Source organism: Sceloporus undulatus, chromosome 6, assembly GCF_019175285.1.
Source record: "Sceloporus undulatus isolate JIND9_A2432 ecotype Alabama chromosome 6, SceUnd_v1.1, whole genome shotgun sequence".
NCBI lineage: Eukaryota > Metazoa > Chordata > Lepidosauria > Squamata > Phrynosomatidae > Sceloporus > Sceloporus undulatus.
Window position 1 is genome coordinate 136,598,421 of NC_056527.1, and position 20,481 is coordinate 136,618,901.

The 20,481-nt window shown below is 39.9% G+C and overlaps 1 protein-coding gene and 1 long non-coding RNA gene across 2 annotated transcripts in view; one reads left to right on the forward strand and one right to left on the reverse strand.

The window, feature by feature from the left end:
• Positions 1-20,481, reverse strand: part of LOC121933070 (CXADR like membrane protein) — a 41,010-nt gene that overhangs the window by 10,949 nt on the left and 9,580 nt on the right. The window lies entirely within an intron of this gene.
• LOC121933073 lies at positions 2,233-16,781 on the forward strand. The gene is made up of 3 exons (XR_006104458.1): positions 2,233-2,322; positions 4,995-5,117; positions 16,617-16,781. It is a non-coding gene; the product is annotated as an uncharacterized LOC121933073 (long non-coding RNA).

Here is a 20,481-nt window from a genome sequence, read left to right on the forward strand (position 1 = left end):
ACACCCCTATTCTATATGAGTAGTGTCTCTGGCAGAGAGCCATAAACCTTATAATGTGTGGATGGATGGACATGGTGCCATGTGGGGTGGAAACTTAATGCTTTTGCTCCCCCCCCCCCCCCGGCTTCACTTAGGAACCTTAATTTTCCTATTATGAATAGCTTCATAAACTGAGCAATGGGAAAAAAAGTGAGGGTGGGGGGGGAAAACACAGCATTAAAATTGGCTGAACATTTTGTGGGAATACCTAATCAGTTATATGTTGGCTATGACCAGATTATGTACATGCTAGGACATCTGCTGTTTGTATTCTTTGGCGAGCAATGGGAGAAAGGCCATAGGTCGCCATATCCGGGAGTGCGAATGCTCAGGATGAGGAGGACCCAGTCCCCGCATGCATGATGCCTGGAGTCTGCTCTTCTAAGCTGCTCTGTGATTTCAGGAATTTAGTTGAGAGGCAGAAGTGTCTGGATGCAAAAATATTTTATTGCTGTCATCTCCCACAGGGATCAGCTAGCTGTGCTCAGAACAAAGAGGTCAGCAAAGACCATCCACAGCAACAGAGCGCCTCAGAGCCCTGGATAATTTGAATCATATGTGTTTGGGAGTGAAGTTTCAAAAGCCTCTCTTGCACAAAGATAAAATGGATATATATTATTTCCTTTTTGTCTTTTTCAAGCAATGATATGAGGCATTTGGAATGTGAACAGTAGAGGAATCAAGATGGATCAGCACAAACCGAGGAAGCAAAAAAGAAGGATTGTTTTTAGAAGCAGCACTTAATTAGAAGAAGAAGTAAGAAAGCAAAACTTTGATAGGTGCTATGCATAAATTCGCACTCTTTGAAACGTGGGTGACTGTGAGCAGGTAGGTGTGTAGGTGCGGAATCGGCCGTTTTTCCCCCCGATTCCTTCACCAAGTTTTTGTACAAGTGTAGACAATATAAGGAAACTTTAACAAAGTTTATTAGTGGATCCTTATACTAGAACTACTGTCAGAGACAGAGGTTTGTGTTTGGTGTGTAAATTCAGTCCTCTCATTTTGGCAAGATGCCATGAAAATATGACATTCGGCTGCATGAAAACAAGAAAGGGGATACCGAACGATAGGAATAAGCTAGGGCTGTGGCTTAGTAGAGGAGGTCACACATGTTGATAAAGGGACAAAACTGTTGAGGGTTGCAGATAAAGTTGAATTAAATGAGGAAACAGCTGGGTCCACAAAGTCACCAAAAATTAAAGAAAAGAATGAAGAGTTCAATGCCTGGTGGAAAGTCTCAGGATTAAGGGAGCAAAGATTTCAAAACAAGTCAAGGGGGTGGACTATGGGCATGTGCAAAACAAATATGATGATCAGACAGCGGAAATTTGCTGGCCTCTTAATAAGAGACGACACACTTTTTGATAAGAATGAAATCGAGACTGTGTCCAAGAGAATGTGTAGATAAATCAGAACAAAGTTTTGAGTCCAAACAATGATAACGAAGAACTAAAGCGTGCAGCCACAGGATCATTAAGACTGTCCATGTGAATGCTAAAGACCCCCAAAATTAGGGTGGGGACCTCATCCAAAATTTAAAAAGTCAACCAAGAGTCGAAATCAGAATTGAACATTGCAGATGGTCCAGGTGGACAATAGATGGCTGCCACCCATAACTGCAGAGGCTGAAAAGGTTTAATACCATGGAACTCAAATGTAGAAAAAAAAATGGGTCTGTGGGAAAGGACAGTAACTGAAACTGACATAAGTTAGATAACAAAATGTCCAATGTGTGTTGTATGCCTTCATTTTGTTAGATGACAAAATGAAGGCACACAACACGCACACTAGGCTGTCTAGGCACATCCTGCTTAGAACCAGATAAATGAAATGTAATACATGCATATTTAGAAGCACATCCTACCAAGAATGTACTGTACAGAGAAAAGGAATATAAATTAATACATGAATATTTTTCAGTCCAGTATCTCTGGAGATTTCTGATGCAAAAAGCATGATGCACAATTGTTCTACTGCAGGATGCAGCATTTGCTGTTATCCCTTCATCCCAGGCAAGATGTGAAGGACGTGTGTAGGTTGCAGACTGGGAACTGTCTTGTATAGGGCAAGTGCTAACACATTTGCTATTGCGTTCTTGGGTGTGTCCTCTTTATCGCTTTCATCCAGCTGTCTCTTTCGGCACAGGACACCTGCATGTAGAAACCTGTGTATATACACTAATGGTGCATGTTGGATTGAAATCATAGTGATTGTTCTATGATGACTACCCACTATGTGACATAAATAAAATGGCCTGAGTCCCATTGAATCAATTCTTGAATGGTGAGTTATCACTAACCACATCCGATCAATTCAGTTGATCTTAATATACAATAATCCAATCAGTTCAGTTGATCTTAATATACAATTGGCCAGGACCCAAAAAGCTTCCTTATTTTCAATGTAATTTTAAAACTGCTGATTCAGGTAGAAATATAACTCTTTTGTAAGAATGTAATGGCCAGTTAATAATTCCTTAAGCAGGCTTTTTGCCTCCAACCAAATGGAAGCTCCACCTTGGTCTCATTTGCACTGCAGAAATAATGCAGCCTGACACTGCTATAACTGCTATGGCTCAGTGCTATGGAATCCTGGGATTTGAAATTTGTTGTGGCACTACAGCTCTCTGACAGGGAAGGCTAAATATCTCACAAAACAACAGACCCCAGTATTCCATTGCGATGAGCCATAAAGCAATGTCAAATTGCATTATTTCTGGAGTGCAGATGCAACTCTTTTGACTAGTTGTATTTCCATGCAAACATACTATAAGAAACAGCATATAAATCAGCTCTGATTTAACCCTTTTGGGAGTTTGTCTTCAAGCCTAGATGGAGGTTTACATGGAAACTGCATTAATTAACTCTTAAAGAAGGAAACTGGAATTTTTTTTATAATAATCAAAACGAATATCTGAAAAAAATCACATTTGCATACAGACACTTGATGATAAAGCCAGACAAACCCCTTTCTTTCCAAAATTTAAATATACAGACTGAGTCTCCCTTATCTGGAATTCCAAAATCTGAAATATTCCCAAGTCCAGAATTGCACACATGGGTGGCTGAGATAGGAACGCCTTTGCTTTCTGATGGTTCAATGTTTTGTGCACAACATTACTAAAAATGTTGTGTATAAAATTACCTTTGGGCTATATGTATAAGGTGTATGTGAAACATAAATGCCTTTCATGTTTAGTCTTGGATCCCATCTCCAAGATATCTCATTATGTATATGCAGATATTTCAAAATAATTTTAAACATCTCCAAAATCCCAAACACTCCTGTTGCCAAAGATTTCAGATAAGGAAAATTCAACCTATAGTGCTAGTTATGTATAGGATAATCACTTAGTTGGAAAAATAGACATGAAATTCTTAAGAAATAGTAGTTCTGTATCCTTCTATCACAGTCACCAAAAATCTAATTTACTTCTCAAGCACAAACTTCATTCTCTTAAAAGCAATCCTAGTGAAATGCTCAGTTATGTTCCAATAATTGTGCTTCACCAGACATGACATTTCACTTATCCGCTCCAAGCATTGCTAATATGAAAAAAAACAAACATATGAATGGCTGATATATTAATTTAGTGTCGGTTTTCATATTCCCACCTATGCTGAAACATTGCACACCTATAACCACAGCTTTCCTTCAGGCAAAAATATGAATGACAGAAGCTGCTCTTCCTCCATGTTCTTTATAATTTAAAGAATGTGAATCTCCATCATTTGTGCACATCTGCAAACTGCAATGAAATGAATTTGAAGAATACATCTTCCCTTTCTTTTGATGTATCCATCAGCGTCCTAATTTTAGAATAGCTTCATGTGCAAAAAGTTAATGCCCAGTATTAGAAAGTTTTATGGGACTCTTAATAACTCCAAAATTATTCCCAAATCAACTTGAACCTATCCCAAAGAGAAGTGTATCTTGCAAAGCTTTCCTTGCTATTGTAATCTCTTTAAAGATGTTTTATTTTCTTTCGCAGTTTTAGTAAAAGTCCAGCTATAGTTGGGCTATTCTCAGCGTTTTCAGACTGAAATGCTCTTTTAAGTGAGATACTACAAAAGAAGGTGTTCTCTTTTACTGTTGGAGATTTCTGTCAACAGTTGTCCTTGGGAAACATTCCATTCAACGGATATGTTAGAAACAGTGATAATTAAGTTTTCCGAAGCTTGATCATTGTGTATTTAATTTCCATACAATCTTAGTACAGTAGTTCCTGGCATCTCCTGGGGTTGGATTCCAAGACCCCCCATGGATACCAAAATTCATGGATCATCAAGTCCCATTAAATACAATGCCATAGTAAAATGGTGTCCCTTATATAAAATGGCAAAATCAAGGTTTGCTTTTGGGAATTTTTTTCTTGAGTATTTTCAAACAGTGGATGGTTGAATCCATGGATAAAGAATATGTGGATATGGAGGACCAAATGTATTTAACTGTATGGCAGTTCAACAACATGGCAGTTCACTAGTTTGTATTAGGATACCCGCTCTCATATTGGTCGGAAACAGACTAGTTGTTATTATCATACATCCAGCCCTTAGACTTCATGCATATCAGAGAAAGTGCTTGGACCCATCTGCTATTAAGCTATACTGTTATAAATGATCAGATTCACATTCCCACTCTAAGGCCGCTTTCCACTGAAGTGATACCGCTTATTACTTTTCCAATTTCCATAGTCTTTCTTTCCCCCAATCCTTTGTTTCATTTCTTTACCCTAATCCTCTCTTTTCCCTTCTCCCTGACTGTCATGCATGCACACACAGGCGTCTCCCCTTCTGATGTTTAATTCTCTAGCAAAGGCTAAGAAGCCTACGGCTGTTTCTGAGGGAAGCCCTGAACAAGAAATGCACACATGCACTGTGTCCAAAAAGGATGCCTCTGACCTTTGCACAGAGGAATAAACCAGTTTATTTTTCCCCACTGGGCACTTGTCCCAGTTTTAGAATGAAGGATGATGCCCTAGGTCTGGCTGAAGCTGCAGAGACCTTTCCAGAAGTGATATCGGTGGCCTGAACAGAAAGATGCTCCAGCTGAGAGCTATGAGATGCCATTGAGCTCTGGTAAGTGAGCATAATGCTTCTAACATGCTGAACCAGAACAAATGCTGCTGCATGTGGGCTGCTGTGGAGCATATCTATTAATAAGATGTGAAAAGGCCAGCCATGTTATCAAGGAACATACTCCATAAAGGTCAGAGGGAGTGTATATGTATTAGCCTAGGAAGCCTATTGCTGCAGGTAGTTCTTTCAACCTGAAAAACTGGCCCACAAGACATTTGCAACACCCTTTAGTTCCTGTTGGCTGTGGGCCACGTTTTCAGGCCTTTTTCAGAGCTGGATGCAAAAAACAAACAAACAGAAAAACATATTGTAACTGGTTAATATCAGTAGGGCTGCATCCACACTGCAGAAATAATCCAGTTTGATACCACTTTAACCGCCATGGCTCAGTGCTATGGTATCCTAGGAATTGTAGCTTTCTGAGACATTCAGCCTTCTTTGTCATAGAGCTCTGGTGCCACAATAAAATACAATTCTTAGAATTCCATAACACTGAGCCATGGCAGTTAAAGTGGTCTCAAAGCGGATTATTTCTGCAGTGCAGATGCAGGCTAAATGTCATAGATGTTCCCTTTGATAAGGTGCTGGTTAAATTAGTTCTGCTTTGCTATGTCATGATAAAAGCTACCGAAGGCCAGTTTTCTACCTTCCAAGGCAGCTAAAATTAGATTTGGGTGGGAAGAAATGGAAATGCTTCTTTCCAAAACCAACCGAAAATTAATTTGATGGATTGACTTTATCCAATAAAATGGAGAAAAGCTGGCATTTGATATGAACACATGCTGAGCTTTTTATGGATATTTTCTTTTTTTGAAAAAAGCAAGCATTTTTGAAACCATGTCCTTGAAAATACACACACACACACACACACACACACACACACACACATATATTTAAAATTTAGTGCAAAAATGTGAATTGACTCAAGTCACTTTGCCAGAATGAGAATCCTCCTCTTTTCACAGTGACTCTCTCTCATGCTTCATAGGATACAGATTTTTTTTAGCCTTTCTTGGGTTGGTTGTTCCATTCATGAACTTAACATACGATAGAATGGGAAACAGAAATCTTATCAAGGCCATATCTTTGGACGTACATATGAAATTTGCAGATCCAATGAGGTATAATGGTTTCAGCATTGGACTATGACTCTGGAGACCAGGGTTTGAATCTCCACTTGGCCACAGAAACCCATTTTAGGCAAGTCACACTCTCTCAGCCTCAAAGTATGCCACTGGCAAAATGTCTTCTGAACAAATCTCGACAAGAAAACCCTGTGACAGTTTTCTGTGGAAGAAAATGAAAAGTATCATCCCTGTCTTGTATGTAACTGCTTGACTAAGTTTTCCCCTCAATAGGTAGCTGTCGTCTTAGGAAATGTGTATCTAGAGGATGTCTCAGCCTTTCTGTATCTTACTTTGCTCTAACTCCTGCTGTTGCCTGGCCTTCTGAATCACAATTTTCTATCATTTTGATATAGCTTTTTTAAATCTCACAATTATTTACACCATTGATATAGTTAATGGTAGAGCTGGGTAGTAGATCATAAATTCTGTTCCTAGCATTGGCAAGTATGGCAGTGAAAGATCCCTGCCCCAAACTTGGAGATTATTGTTGCCAGTCACTGTAGGCAATACCAAGCGATATAGATCAGTGAGATGTTTTATTACCAGTGTCATTTGTTCATATATTTCTCCAGTTGCAAAAGTGCCACAGAGGCACATCCAGCTGCCCTCCCATATGCAAAATGCTGAACTAACAGAAACATGGGGTTGTGCACTTAGTATAGTATCTACTCAACTTTGCCAGGAAGAACAAATTCATGAACAGTGAAACCAGGACAAGCTATGGCTAAGAAAAACATTGGCTGCATACTTACTGGGGTATGTTTTCTGTTGGTCTTTTAGTTTAAAGACTTAAATATTAACTTTCTACAGTGGGCCCTTGATATCCACTGGGGTTTGATTCCAAGACCCCACAACCCTGTGGATACCAAAATCTGTGGGTGCTCAAGTCCCATTGGATACAGTGGCATAGTGAAATGGTGTAAGTTAAATAAGGGCCCGTACAGACAGGCCAAAATAAAGCTGCTTCAGGTCACTTTGTAGGTATGTTGTTTAAATGACACACACATCTTAAGAGGTCCGAAGTGGTGCCAAAGCTATGCTCTGGTTCTTAGGATTGGAGCATGGCTTTGGCACGGCTTCTGGACTCTTAGGATGCATGCATCATTTAAACAACATACCTCCAAAGTGACCTGAAGCAGTTTATTTTGGCCTGTGTGTTCGGGCCCATAAAATAGCAAAACCAAGGTTTGCTTTCTGGAATTTAAATCTTTTCTGAAAATTTCCAAGCCATGGCGGCTTAAATCTGCACATAAAGAATCCATGGATATGAAGAGGCAACTCTATTTTATATTTTCTTAGTTATCGTCATATGCCTTCAAGCTGTTTCCAACTTATGGCAACCCTAAGGTGAACCTATCACAGAATTTTTCTGTGGTTCAGAGTGTGTGACTCCCTCAAAGTCACTCAGTGGGTTTCCATGGCCGAGCGGTGAACCAAACCCTGATCTCCAGAGTCCTAGTCCAATGCTCAAACCACTGAGCCAGGCTAGCTTTTATTGATTATGAATCACTTTGAGAGAACCGTCGCTCTCAAAAGCATCATAAAAATATTGAAATAGCTGCATACACACCTTTTTATGCCTACTTAGGTTTTATTAGAAAGCATACTCACTTGCCAAAGTGGGATAACATGGCCTGGCTGACCTAGGAGGGTTTACACACATTCTTTGATTCTTAAAACAAAACAAAACAAGCTATAGATGATGTTGGTCAGCTTCCAGTCAAAGCAGTTTCTCCTCTTCTTGACCTGAACAAACTCATACTGTAAACTGTTTTTGGAAAGATTTTCTGGTTTGAGCAACATGCCCCTAGGGACCAGCTCTCTGATCGTTCAGCATGGCTTGTATTGGCTATGGATAAACTATAGCCTTGTATAAACTAGCCATCTCTGTCTCAGGTTGCACTTCTGCTTAGTTATGAAATATTATACAGTAGTGTGGATTCATACTGCCTTCCAATATGACAAAGAAAACATAGGATTGCAAAATACAGTCTCATGCAGGGTTTGGTGGTTTAAAATTCACTCATTCTGTGATGAAAGAAGAAGAGGCTTATAAAAACACACAACTTTTTTGTGGCATTAAAACTGCCTAGCAAACTGGTTCAGTCATAAGTGTGTAGGTGGCAGTAGATTTTTGTCGGACGCATCATTTCCTTCATCCAAATTTACATCTTCCCCAAAGGACCAAAACCATAAAAGAACCATGTATACTGTAAACAAGGCAAACGCTGCCCAAGTAGAGAACGTTCGTTCCCTCATCTTCTAAGCACACTCTTGCACTATGGTTACTGAATGCATATCAAAATAAATTGGGACAGAGAGAGGGCTGATTTCTATCACATAAGCATTTAGCCTAATATTTATAGTCTCACAACATTCTTTTTCAGGAAGAAAGTATAGTTATTTTAGTTTTTAACCTCGAAAACTGCAAGATTTACAGTGGCAGCCATGGAATATTGACTCTCCACTTTAAGGACATGATGGGCAGATCTAGGCAGTTGTATTGGTTGGACTTCCTATTGTTGCTGTTGTGTGCCTTCAAGTCATTTCTGACTTATGGCAACCCCAAGGCAAACGTGTCACATGGCTTTCTTGGCAAGATTTGTTCAGAGAAGGTTTGCCATTGCCTTCTCCTGAGGCTGAGAGGATGCAACTTGCTCAAGGAGCCAAGAATCAAATCCTGGTCTCCCGAATCATAGTCCAACACTCAAAGCCCTAAGCCACACTGATTTTATACAGCTGTTAAAAGGTACATAACTGTTTGGTCCAGGAATTGGAATTTGAGCACACAAGTTTCCTCACTAGTGGACATGTGTGAAGAAATAAGGGATTTTAAAAAGGCTTTCATTATGTGGCCATGTGCATTTCTAGGGCATACAAGGGGTGTGATGTCTTAGGAAGTGAGTATCTAGAGGATGTCCCAGGCTTTCTGTATTTGATCTTGCTCTATCTCCAGCTATTGCTCCTGCTTCCCATTTGTGGGAAGGGACTGCTTTCTGATGCGTACTGCTGTGCCTCTCCATGGGTAGCTTGGGACGGTGGAAGATGAAGATCCTGGGAAAGACCTGATCCACTCAAATGCAGATGCCAAAGAAAATGGCTGGGATGCTGTCAACATGCCATGGCAAAAACCTGAAGGTCTTTCCCTTTGCTGAATAGTGCCTGGACCCATCCAGGAATTGTGAACAAGGCAGCTAGAGTGGAAAGGCCAGGGACATGGATGGTCCTTTTGGATGCCTCGGTCCACCAGCCACTGGCAGCAAGTGGACTGGAGCCTTTCTCTTCCACACCAGCCCAATCTACTCCTATGGAACCATTGGTCTGGCTAGGGAAGCCTCAGACAGTGTGGGGATGATAGCATGAGTTATCATATTCGGGTGATACTAACCCTAGTAATGCCACTGGCCATGTACTTGGTCTGTTGCATGTCATTTCAATTATGGTCAGGATACAAAGGTGTCTTACTATAAGGGTCCTGGCAGAAGAACTTATGTAGGATGGAAGTAGTTGGTTGTAGGAAAGAAGGAAGTAGAAACCTCAAGAAACAGTGGTTGTGGTATACCTTCAAGTTGTTTATGACTTATGCTGACCCTAAGGTGGACCTATCATGAGGTTTTCTTGGCAAGTGTCTTCAGAAGGGGTTTGCCATTGCCATCATTTTAGGCTGAGAGAGTGTGACTTGCCCAAAGTCACCCATTGTGTTTTATGGCTGAGCCAGGGTTTCAGCTCTGGTCTCCAGACTCATAGTCTAATTTTCAAACCTCAGTAGATCAAAAGAGGCAAAGAAGAGCACATATTTTCCTTGAATAACCAGCTAAATCCATAACTAAAGGCCTCTCATTCTAACTGTATTCTAAATTATTAATACAAGCAGCTCATTTTATGAGACACAGAGTTTATAAATGTATGGGCTTGCTGAACATGAGAATGGATGACCGTTTTCTGTATTTGTGAATGGTAGCTGTGTGCGTATGCAAATGGCAACTCTCAAGAGGTACACAAATCTTCCATACTTTATTTCTGCCTTTATTTCACATAGATGCATAATCAGATCAGTCCACCAGTAGGCATTCATCAGTGAAAACAGAAGATGCTTCCCTAATATGTGCCATTAAAGTGCATTGTGAGAAGATATGTGACCCTCCTTTCTTAAATTGTCTGTGTTTCTAAAAATGCATCTTCCCTGTTGAACATTCACTGCTGTAAGCTATATGCATTCATTCAGTCCAAAGCCTAGCATTGTATATGGGAGGAAGGAGGTGAGAGAGAGAGAGATAAAAAGAATTAGGAAGATAAAACATATTATAATAATAGGCAAGAAGTATGGGATGGACCGAATGTCAGGACATGTTGGTGCTTGAACCCTGGAGCCTTCTTGATTCCACCCCAAATATTTATGCAACATGGTTAATTTGAATGTCATAGCCATCTTAATGTCAATTATTTTTAATGTCACCGCCTTTGGGTTGCTAATATCAGCAATGTTGTACTACTGGTCATAAATTCCACTTGAAAGTTGTGGAGGAGACATTTTGATGGAGCATTGCATTTTATAAGATTTCACTAATTTACTTTCAATCTAAAAGTATGGAGGGCACGACAGAAAGCTATGGGAGGGCACGAAATTCCTCTGAATTCCTTCAGAGGAAGGCAATTTTGCAGTTTCACATTTGAAAAGAAAAGTTCTGGGTGAATGTTCCTGTGCTGGAATTGGGCAGGAAGGAGCAGGTGGCCTTTAAAGAAGTAATATAATATTAAACGTGGGCAATATAATGATCCTATATGCAGATAACACATGTAATACTTTGAGAAAGCCAGTGTAGCATAGTGGTTTGAGTGTTGAACTACAACTTTGGAGACCAGGGTTCAAATGCCTGCTGAGCCATGGAACCTAATGGGTGACTTTGGGCAAATCACACTCTCTCAGCATCAGAGGATGGCAATGGTAAGTCCCTTCTGAACAACTCTTGCCAACTCTTGCCATCATAATTTGGAAATGATTTGAAGGAACACTACAACAACACTGGGAATGGATTCAGTTTCAGTGCCTATACTCAGTGGAGACCGCCGCCAGAGCAATGCTGTGGACATGATTCAGCCAAAGCAAGCTGTCTGTAATATAAACATAAACACCCACAACAAGTTAACTTCTTTACGCATTATACTTAGCTGACCTTCTTTGGATCCTTCTGCTAGTGGCAGGGAATGTCCTGATCTTGGCCTCTTGGATGAGGGGCAAGTTACATCATGAACTAAGCCATAGCTGTCAGGGACTATCAGGATCTGTGGCTCATTCAGAACTGTAAGCAGCAAAAGGAGGAAATCCCATCACACTCTAAGCTGCGTGCAATTCTTCTGGAAATACGAATCCTATCCAGTGTGTTGCAATCCTGGGCAGTTCCCATGTCTCCATTTCATCAGCACAAGCGCAAGCTTACCAGCACTCATTAAAAACATTTACTATAAATGGTCATCAGGTGAAATAGACAAAACTGCCAAGAGAAAGAAGGCATCTCGTTCTGCTATAGCTTGTGTATATGCATCTGACAGTTAGCATAGCCTAAAGAAACCTCCCGTCCCAAACAGTTCACATTCTTTTCACCCCAAGCTAAACTCCACACAGCAGTGTTGTTTAAACAAGCCAAAAAGAAAATCTATGCCAGAGTTTAATGCAGGAGCCTCTGTTCCTAACCCCAGCGCTCTGCAGGCACAAGGCTCCCTCGCAAAACGCCACACGCCATCCTCCACTTGTTTATGCATTTTTGCATTATGAGACAGCCAGAAGGGGATCATTAAATCTACTGTACTCCAGGGAGACTGGTGAATTTAGCCGATGCATTTGAAGCACAGAAATCACAAATAGCATGGAGTCAAAACTTATGCCGTGTGTTTTCCACATTTTATCTGTTTATTAAATCAATGCATAACTTGACACTTGAGAGCAGTTTTTTGGAATGTAGAATGAACCCAAGGCAAGCCCCATCTAGTTTATTATTAGGACTGAGCTTAATGGATGAAAGGAATGGAGGAATAACCATTTTACAAAATGTATGCCTACACATAATACGAATATCCTTCTTTTAAGTAATCAGCCTACAGTGGGAGCCCCGTGTTTCTGCAGTTTACCATATTGCCCTGGCTTTTTCATAAATGTTCATCACTTTCCCTTGTTGTTGTTGTTGTTGTTGTTGTTGTTGTGTGCCTTCAAGTTATAGGCAAACCTATCACAGGGTTTTCTTAGCAGAATTTGCTCATAGGGTTTTGCCACTGCCACCTTCTGAGGCTGAGAGAGTGTGACTTGCCCAAGATCACCCAATGGGTTTACATGGGCAAGCCAGGATTTGAATCCTGGCCTCCAGAGTCATAGTCCAATGTTAAAACCATGATGGCTCACACACCACACTGGCTCCCAAATTTAGCTACTTTGGGGGGAAAGCCAGGATGAAATAAAATGGCTGATGAATAGATAAAAATGTTCAACAATGAAATGTGAAATAAACTAAATAAAACACTAAATGAATTCATTAACTAAAACACTATGTTAGCAGATCTATTTCATAACAGGACAGAATAGAAGTCTAAAGTTGGCCCTCTATATGCATGAATGCAACCATCCACAGCTTAAATATATATATATTTAAAATAAATAAAATCCAAAAAGTAAACCTTGATTTTGCAAGTTTCTGGACAGGCTTTGCCATTGGCATCCTCTGAAGCTGAGACAGTCTGGCTTGCCCAATGTCCAAGGTAACCCAGTGGGTTTTAATGCTTGCATGGGGAATTGAACCCTCGCCTCTAGAGTCATAGTCCATTGCTTAAATCATTACACCAAACTGGCCCTAAGTTAGAGGGTCTTTCTCTGATTAGGGAAAGTTAGAGGTTTGACGTAATAATCTCAGACCTATAAGTAGGTTCAGTTTATGCCACACTGTGGGTTCACCACTTCACCAACGTGAACCCAGAAAGAGCCCAAGAAGCTTTAAAACAAAGGTACAGTTGTCCCTCCATATCCACAGATTCTTTGTCCACAGATTCAAGCATCCACAGCTTGAAAATACTGCCCCCGCCAAAAAAAAATTCCAAAAAGCAAACATTGATTTTGCCATTTTATATAAGGGACACCATTTTACTGCACTATTGTATATACAGTAATGGGATTTGAGCATCCACATATTTTGATATCCACAGAAAGTCCTGCAACCCAGCTGTAAACTGTCTCTTTAGACCATCAGGCAGATGTAAAGCATATCTTCTCCCTTGTACGCCCTCAAAACCACCTTTTATGCATTATTTCTGATGCTGATGCTTCCTTCAACATGGCTATTTACCAGACAATGGAGAACCAGGTGTGTCTGTGTAGAGAGAAGCATCCAGTTGTGTTCCTGTAGCTGGTTGCACAGCGATAATGTCGCCTTTGGTGCTATGCATCCAGTTATAGGAACATATCTGGATGCTTCACTGTGTCCTCCCCTCCACTGGCCACTAAATAGCTGAGTTGTGGGTGATGCGGCAGCTGAAAAGCGGTCTTGAAGGGTGAGTATGGAGATGTGCCATAGCTCTATCAGATAGAAATTCATAGTATCTCTTCCTTATTCAATATTTATTAACAACGAAAACTACAGGAGCCATGCCCTAGATATCTGGCAACATTAGGCTGAGAAGCTACAAGGGAGACAGCTTTCTGTTTTCTGTTCTCAATTTATTTAATTACTTTGAGTATTTATATTTGCTTTTTACCCACAAAGGCTCTCATTTGCCTTGGTTCATCTCAAAGTAACAATCTAGATTACCAAATTATTTCCCAAAGAACAATTTATGTTTAGTAGGAATAATAGGTCATTTCCTATGAGCATCATTATTACCAGAACTTTTCTCCCTCCCAACAGAGTAAAAGTTTACAGAAATGTTTGGATTTAGTGAGGCATTGTTGAAATCTTGCTTTGCTTGAGATGTGCTTCGTCTGTGGTAGAGATTTTTGCATTGCTCCATACCCTTGAATCAATGCCAGGATGCTTTCAGTTTCCTTTAATTTGCAAGTTTCTTTTCTTTTCAGTATTGTAACAATATTGAAGCCATTTCATTCCAAGCAACATTTTTATTCCAGATTCTAACATCTGGCGTTCTGTTTCATGTGGATTTTGGAACAGGCTTTTTGAAAGGAAAATGCAAGGTTCCAGAAAATCTCCTACACAAAGTTCTGTAAAAGTAAATTAAGTCACCATTTGACTGAGCATGGTGAGGAATTTAATTTTGAGAGACGGTTTTGCTACTTTAATGTGAGATTTTGAAAAATGTTATTTTGAGCTGCAGTTTCCTTAGATGTTTTCTGACTTGAATGGAAAATAAGTGGAATTGTATTTAATGGAACATTTCAATGCATGTTGTTAACTGCCCTCAAGTCAATCTCAGCTCATGGCAACCCTGTGGATGAGACATGTCCAAACCCCTCTATCCTCTATTGTGGCCTTCCTGGGTGACTAACCATCTGGCACACAGTCTTCCTCTCTTTCTACTGCCTTCCACCATACATAATAAATATTTTAGACAACCAACATGCGGTAGTGGTTTGAACATTGGAGACCAGGGTTTGGTTCCTTGCCCAGCCATGGGAGAGTCACACATTCTCAGTGCCACAAACCCCCGTGATAGGTTCACCATAGGGTTGTCAGAAGTTGGAAACAGCATGAAGGCATACAGCAAATAAATATCTTTTCAACTCTTTTGCACAGTCATTTTATCAAATCCTTTGCACAATCTGATATTTCATAATGTATTCAGAAGTAATGTGGGTTCTTTAAATGTATATATATACAGTGGGCCCTTCCCTTACGTGGGGATCCATTTCGGATCGCCCCATGTAAGGGGAATTCCATGTATGCTCGCACCCCATTGAAACCAATGGGGTGTGTGCTCACGGCGGTGCACAGTATGCATGCCACAGGCATGTGCACCATATGTTTGATTGTCGCATGGCTTCAGCGTAAACTTGAAGCTGCGTATAGTGCGGCCACATACGGTGCAGGTGCACTCTGTGTGTGTGTGTGTGTGTGTGTGTGTGTGTGTGTGTGTGTGTATATATATATATATATATAGAGAGAGAGAGAGAGAGAGAGTGGATAGATAGGAGCTCTGGTGGTGCATCAGTTAAATGCTGGTACTTTAGCCACAATGTTGTAAGTTCAATCCTAGAGGAGGGCTCCAAGGTCTACTCAGTCGTCCATCCTTTCATTGGTCAGTAAAATCAGTACCCAGCTTATTGAGGACAATTAGCTTACACACTATTAACTGCTAGGAAGTTCTAATTCACTGATAAGCAGTGTGGAAATGTACCTGTTATTGCAATCAATCGATCGATCGATCGATTGATAGACATTGGAGTGCCACTACATTTGATATTCCTAATGAGAAATCTGTACTAAGGACAAGAGGTTAGTGTAAGAACTCAGAATGGTTCCCAATTGGCAAAGGGGTCATACAAGGCTGTATTTTATCACTCTATGTGTTGTTCAACCTGTATGCAGAAAATATCATAAAAAAAGAAGGATTAGACTTGGAAAAAGGAGGAGTGAAGATAGGAGGAAGGACCATCTAAGATTTGTGGATGACATCATACTATCAGTGGAAAACATTATAGACTTGGGACAATTACTAAGGAAGGTCAAAGACGAAAGTGCAAAGGCAGGCTTACTGCTGAAAATAAAGAAAAGAAAAAGAATGACCATGGAGGATCTACATAAATTCAACCTAGATAATGAAAAAAAAATCACAATAGTCACCATAAGTCAGAAATGACTTGAAGGCAGACAAGAACAACAAATAGGAAACTGAATCTGAATTTGTTTTATTATTTATCTACTGCATTCCTCCCATCTTTTCCCCAAGGATATCAAGGTGATTTATAGGGTATCCCCATTTTAATTTTTTTTACTTTATGTTATTTTATCTTTTGTACTGCATCCCTGAGAAGTAGGCTAAGGTGAGAGAAAGACTGCTGCTGGCCAAGGTCCCCCAAGAAGGCCCATGGCTCAGTGAGGATTCCTACTTGTCCGCTGAACCCTAGTCCAGTAACTACTAAAACACAGTGGCTTTCTGTACGCATCATATTCCAGGATTCTCCTTTCTCCACCCATCTGTCCTTTCTTCATTTTAGCATGTTTGCCACATCCTTGCTCAAGGGGGAATCCTCATTTTCGTTCCCACCCCCAGCCTGAGTTGGTAAGGCTGGATGGCCTCTTTTGGTTGAAGCTTATAAGCTCTGGCAGTGATGACACAGAAACAGAGAACAGGGGATGATTTAAAGTAACAAGGAGGGTTCTTCCTTCAACACACAGTACATTCAACTAACATAAATCTCTTTACTGTTATCTTTCAGTTCCCTTCCGAACCTGGCCTTTGCCGAGGACCTGCTTTTCCATGTGGAGAAAGGAGAGAATTCATTCATTGATTGAAAGACTTCTATTAATAAATGCTTACCAGATATGGATCTTCTCTGGACATTTGAAACCAAAATCAATTGCTTAAGGATTTTTTTTTACAAATGGTGGAATAAAGACTTGCTGGTTATTTCAGTTTCAGGGTCAAAATTTCACATAAGACCTTAAAGATGGCTTCTGGATATATGAAAAAAAATAAATTACAACCCATCCACCTTGAATAGTGTCTGTTAAGAACATTGCAGTGGTATTAATTCTTACAATATATAAAAGAGATTTAGAAACTGCTAAAAAAATTAGCCATATGTAGCCTGAAATGACACCCAAATAGGAGTTTAGATGTACTAAGTGTTATTTTTTTCCACTTCAAAGCACACATGCATAAAATGTGTTAATTTGAAGATACAATTTAGCTGAAGACTTAAATTAGTGGCCCTGGTTAGTGCTAAGAAATGTAATCTTGTTATGTTGCACAGTTATATCACTCTTGCCCCATTTGATCTTTGCTTATGGAATAGCATAATAAGCTAAGTCATCTCAACCTTGCAGATGGTGTATTGAACCAAAGAGACAGTGTTCTTTCCTAATTAGATTTCCAGGTCTTGTGTAGTTTGAAATGACACCCAAGGCCATTAAAAGTTGCATTCCTTGCCTAAGAAAATCCTAGGGAATTCATGGGGTCGCCATAAATCAACAGGCAGATTAAATTCACATACAGAAACAAAAGGGAAAACTTGAGTAGATTCTTCTTCTATAGAAGGTTATAGAAGTGGCATAGTCAAATCTTATATAAAATGACAAAATCAAGGTTTGCTTTTCGGTTGAATATTTCCAAGCTGTCGATGGTTGAATCTGTGGATATGGAGGGTCAACTGTATCTTTGATACAGACATCTTGCTATCACTTGTGGCCTCAAAAATATGAGATGTGCTTGCCTTTATGCCAAGAACGACTGACTGTAACTCAGAGGACGGGCACATGATGTTTGAGCATTAGACTATGACTCTGGAGATCAGGGTTTGATCCCTCACTTGAGCATAAAAACCCATTGGGTGACCTTGGGCAAGTCACAGTCTCTCAACCTCAGAGGATTGTAATTGCAAACCCCCTCTAAAGAAACTTGCCAAGAAAACCCCATGATTGGGTTTAAAGGTGTGATACAAGCAATTGGAGGTTTTGCAAAACAAAAGACTTTTAAAAAGACTACAAAAGACTTTAAAATGTGAACAGGTAGGAGAAGGGACCAAGGGTGCCTATAATGTGCAGTATGCCATTTTCGGCACCAAGTTGGAAACTCAAAATTATTGCTTTATGCCAGTTGTGGCTTGGATCTGGAGGATGGGAAGATGTTGCTGCGACAATATTTCATTTTGAAGGTCCCTGCATCTTCAGTGAACAAGTTGAACATCTTTGGGGACAGTTGCATCTCTTTGTGCCTCTCCCGTTACTGAAGACAGACAATAGTGGCATCTCAAGTAATTTATTTAACAGCCCAGTTAAATAAACCCTTCCTCATGCATGAATGTTATCAACGCTCCTTCTCTTACATTTGTCTCATATCAGAGTTTTTCCATGGGAGGTTTATCCAAAGCGGGAAAGGGGACTATTAATGCAGCTTCAGTTAACGTAATTCAGCTGGAAAAAAGAAGCTTTAATATTCTTGTGAATGTTAATATTTTGGAGGAGGGAGGGTAGCTGTAGCGAGATGAAAGAGTGCATAAAGTAGAAGTAGGTTAGCCTTAAGAAATCTGTATTTAAAATTGATCAGGGACAATTGACATTGCCACATGAAATCTGCAAATTCTTCCATGTTCTGATTAGGGTAAGCTTTGGGATACTAATTTCTGAATTTATGATACCTCTCCTTGTGGATTATTTGGGTGTTTTTTGCAGCATTTAAAGCTCCTGATAAGGAACAACAAGGTTAAATGAGAAGGTGGTACCTCATTTTCTGTTGCATAATAAAAGACAAGTTATGACATGGTGCAAGAGCTTAGAAATGCATAGACTACAGAGGCTAGGTTCCCTTTTCATTTTATTTTAGGAATGGTGTTCAGGTTATTATAAGGGATGTTCCATATTTGAGGGTTGGTAAGCTTTTCATTTTATATTGACTGAATGAAATGCCAGAAGAATCCTATATTTTGGTGTATGGGATTCCTAAGTGTGTCCATCAGACAATTTATGAACATGGACAATAAGTGATTTTTCCCCCCAATGAAATTAATGGCTTGGTCACCTGAAATCAATACTTCCATTTAGTATTCTGGTAGAACACACACTTCTTAATAGGTATTTCCTGATAGTCAATTCTGAATTTTGACTGTCTTTCATTGCTGTTTTGAAAACCTGGCAACACTAGCCATGTTAGAAATGAGTTTGATAAAATCTTAATGGCATTCGATTCATTATGGTTACTTGATTTATTAGATTACATATGTTGTTGTTGTTGTTGTTATTATTATTGCTATTAATATTATTTAACAGCCAGCCAACATAGAGCAGTGGTTTGAGTGTTGGACTAGCACTCTGAAGAGACCAGGGTTCGAATCTCCGTTTGGCCGTGGAAACCACTGGCTGACCTTGGACAAGTGACATACTCTCAGTCTCAGAGGAAGGTAAGGGAAAGCTACTTCTGATTAAATCTGACCAAAAAACCCAAAACAAAACCCATGATAAGTTCTTCTTAATGTCACCATAAGTTGGAATTGACTTCAAGACACACGACAACAACTAATATAGCAGAATTCTGGGTAAGGAAATACTTGGAAATGGCCTACATACCCTAAAACAAACACCTAAATACCTAAAAGGAACTGATCCTGTCTGATTTTGAAAGCTAAGTAGGGCCAGCTCTGGTTAGTATTTGGGTGGGAGATTGGCAATGAATACCAGATGCTGTGGGCTACATTTCAGAGGAAGGAAGAGGCAAAACCACCTCTGCGCATTCCTTGCTTAAAACGCTATGAAATTAATGGGGTCCATAAGTCGACAGGTGACTTGAAGACACATACATAGACGGATACTTGGAGTATCTCTCCAGACTTTTTGTTGTTGTCTATGTATTCTGAACATAGTACAGAGTGTACATTATTCACTGTATACAGTGTGCATTACTATATACTGTACATGCAGTGTACATTACTCACTGTATATAGATTTTTAAATAAATCTGTCCTCTACAAATGATTAAAAGCCTCAGTTTCATACTGAAGAAAACCTGCAGCAAGGAATTAATACTCCCTGTGTCTTTTAGTGGACTCAGTTACTAATGGACATGCATTCACTAATCCAGGACAAGAGCAGTTTGCCCAGGGCATTGCTAAACTAGAGTTTGAGTCCAAGTAATTAGTGGGAGTATTAATGGGCATTACAGCATCATTAGTGTCAAAGCAACTGACCTTGGGATCCCCAAACTTTCTCTCTTTTTCCAGTGACCATAATTTTCAGCACCATCTTCCGTGTAAACATGTTCATTTCACTCTTTTAGAACCACAGTCGTCTTTTGAATTCTCAGTGAAGGTTGTTGTGAACAATTAATAGAGTCCTCTAGTCCCAAAATTTTTTTATTGTTGTTTGTTGTTGTGTGCCTGCAAGTTGTTTCCAACTTATGGTGACCCTAAGGCAAACCTATCATGGGGTTTTCTTGGCAAGATTTCTTCAGATTGGGTTTGCCGTGGCCATCCTCTGAGGCTGAGAGAGTGTGACTTGCCCAAGGCTGAGCTGGGAATCGAACCCTGATCTCCAGAGTCATAGCCCAATACTCAAACCACTACACTATGCTGGCTCTCTTATGCCACAGTA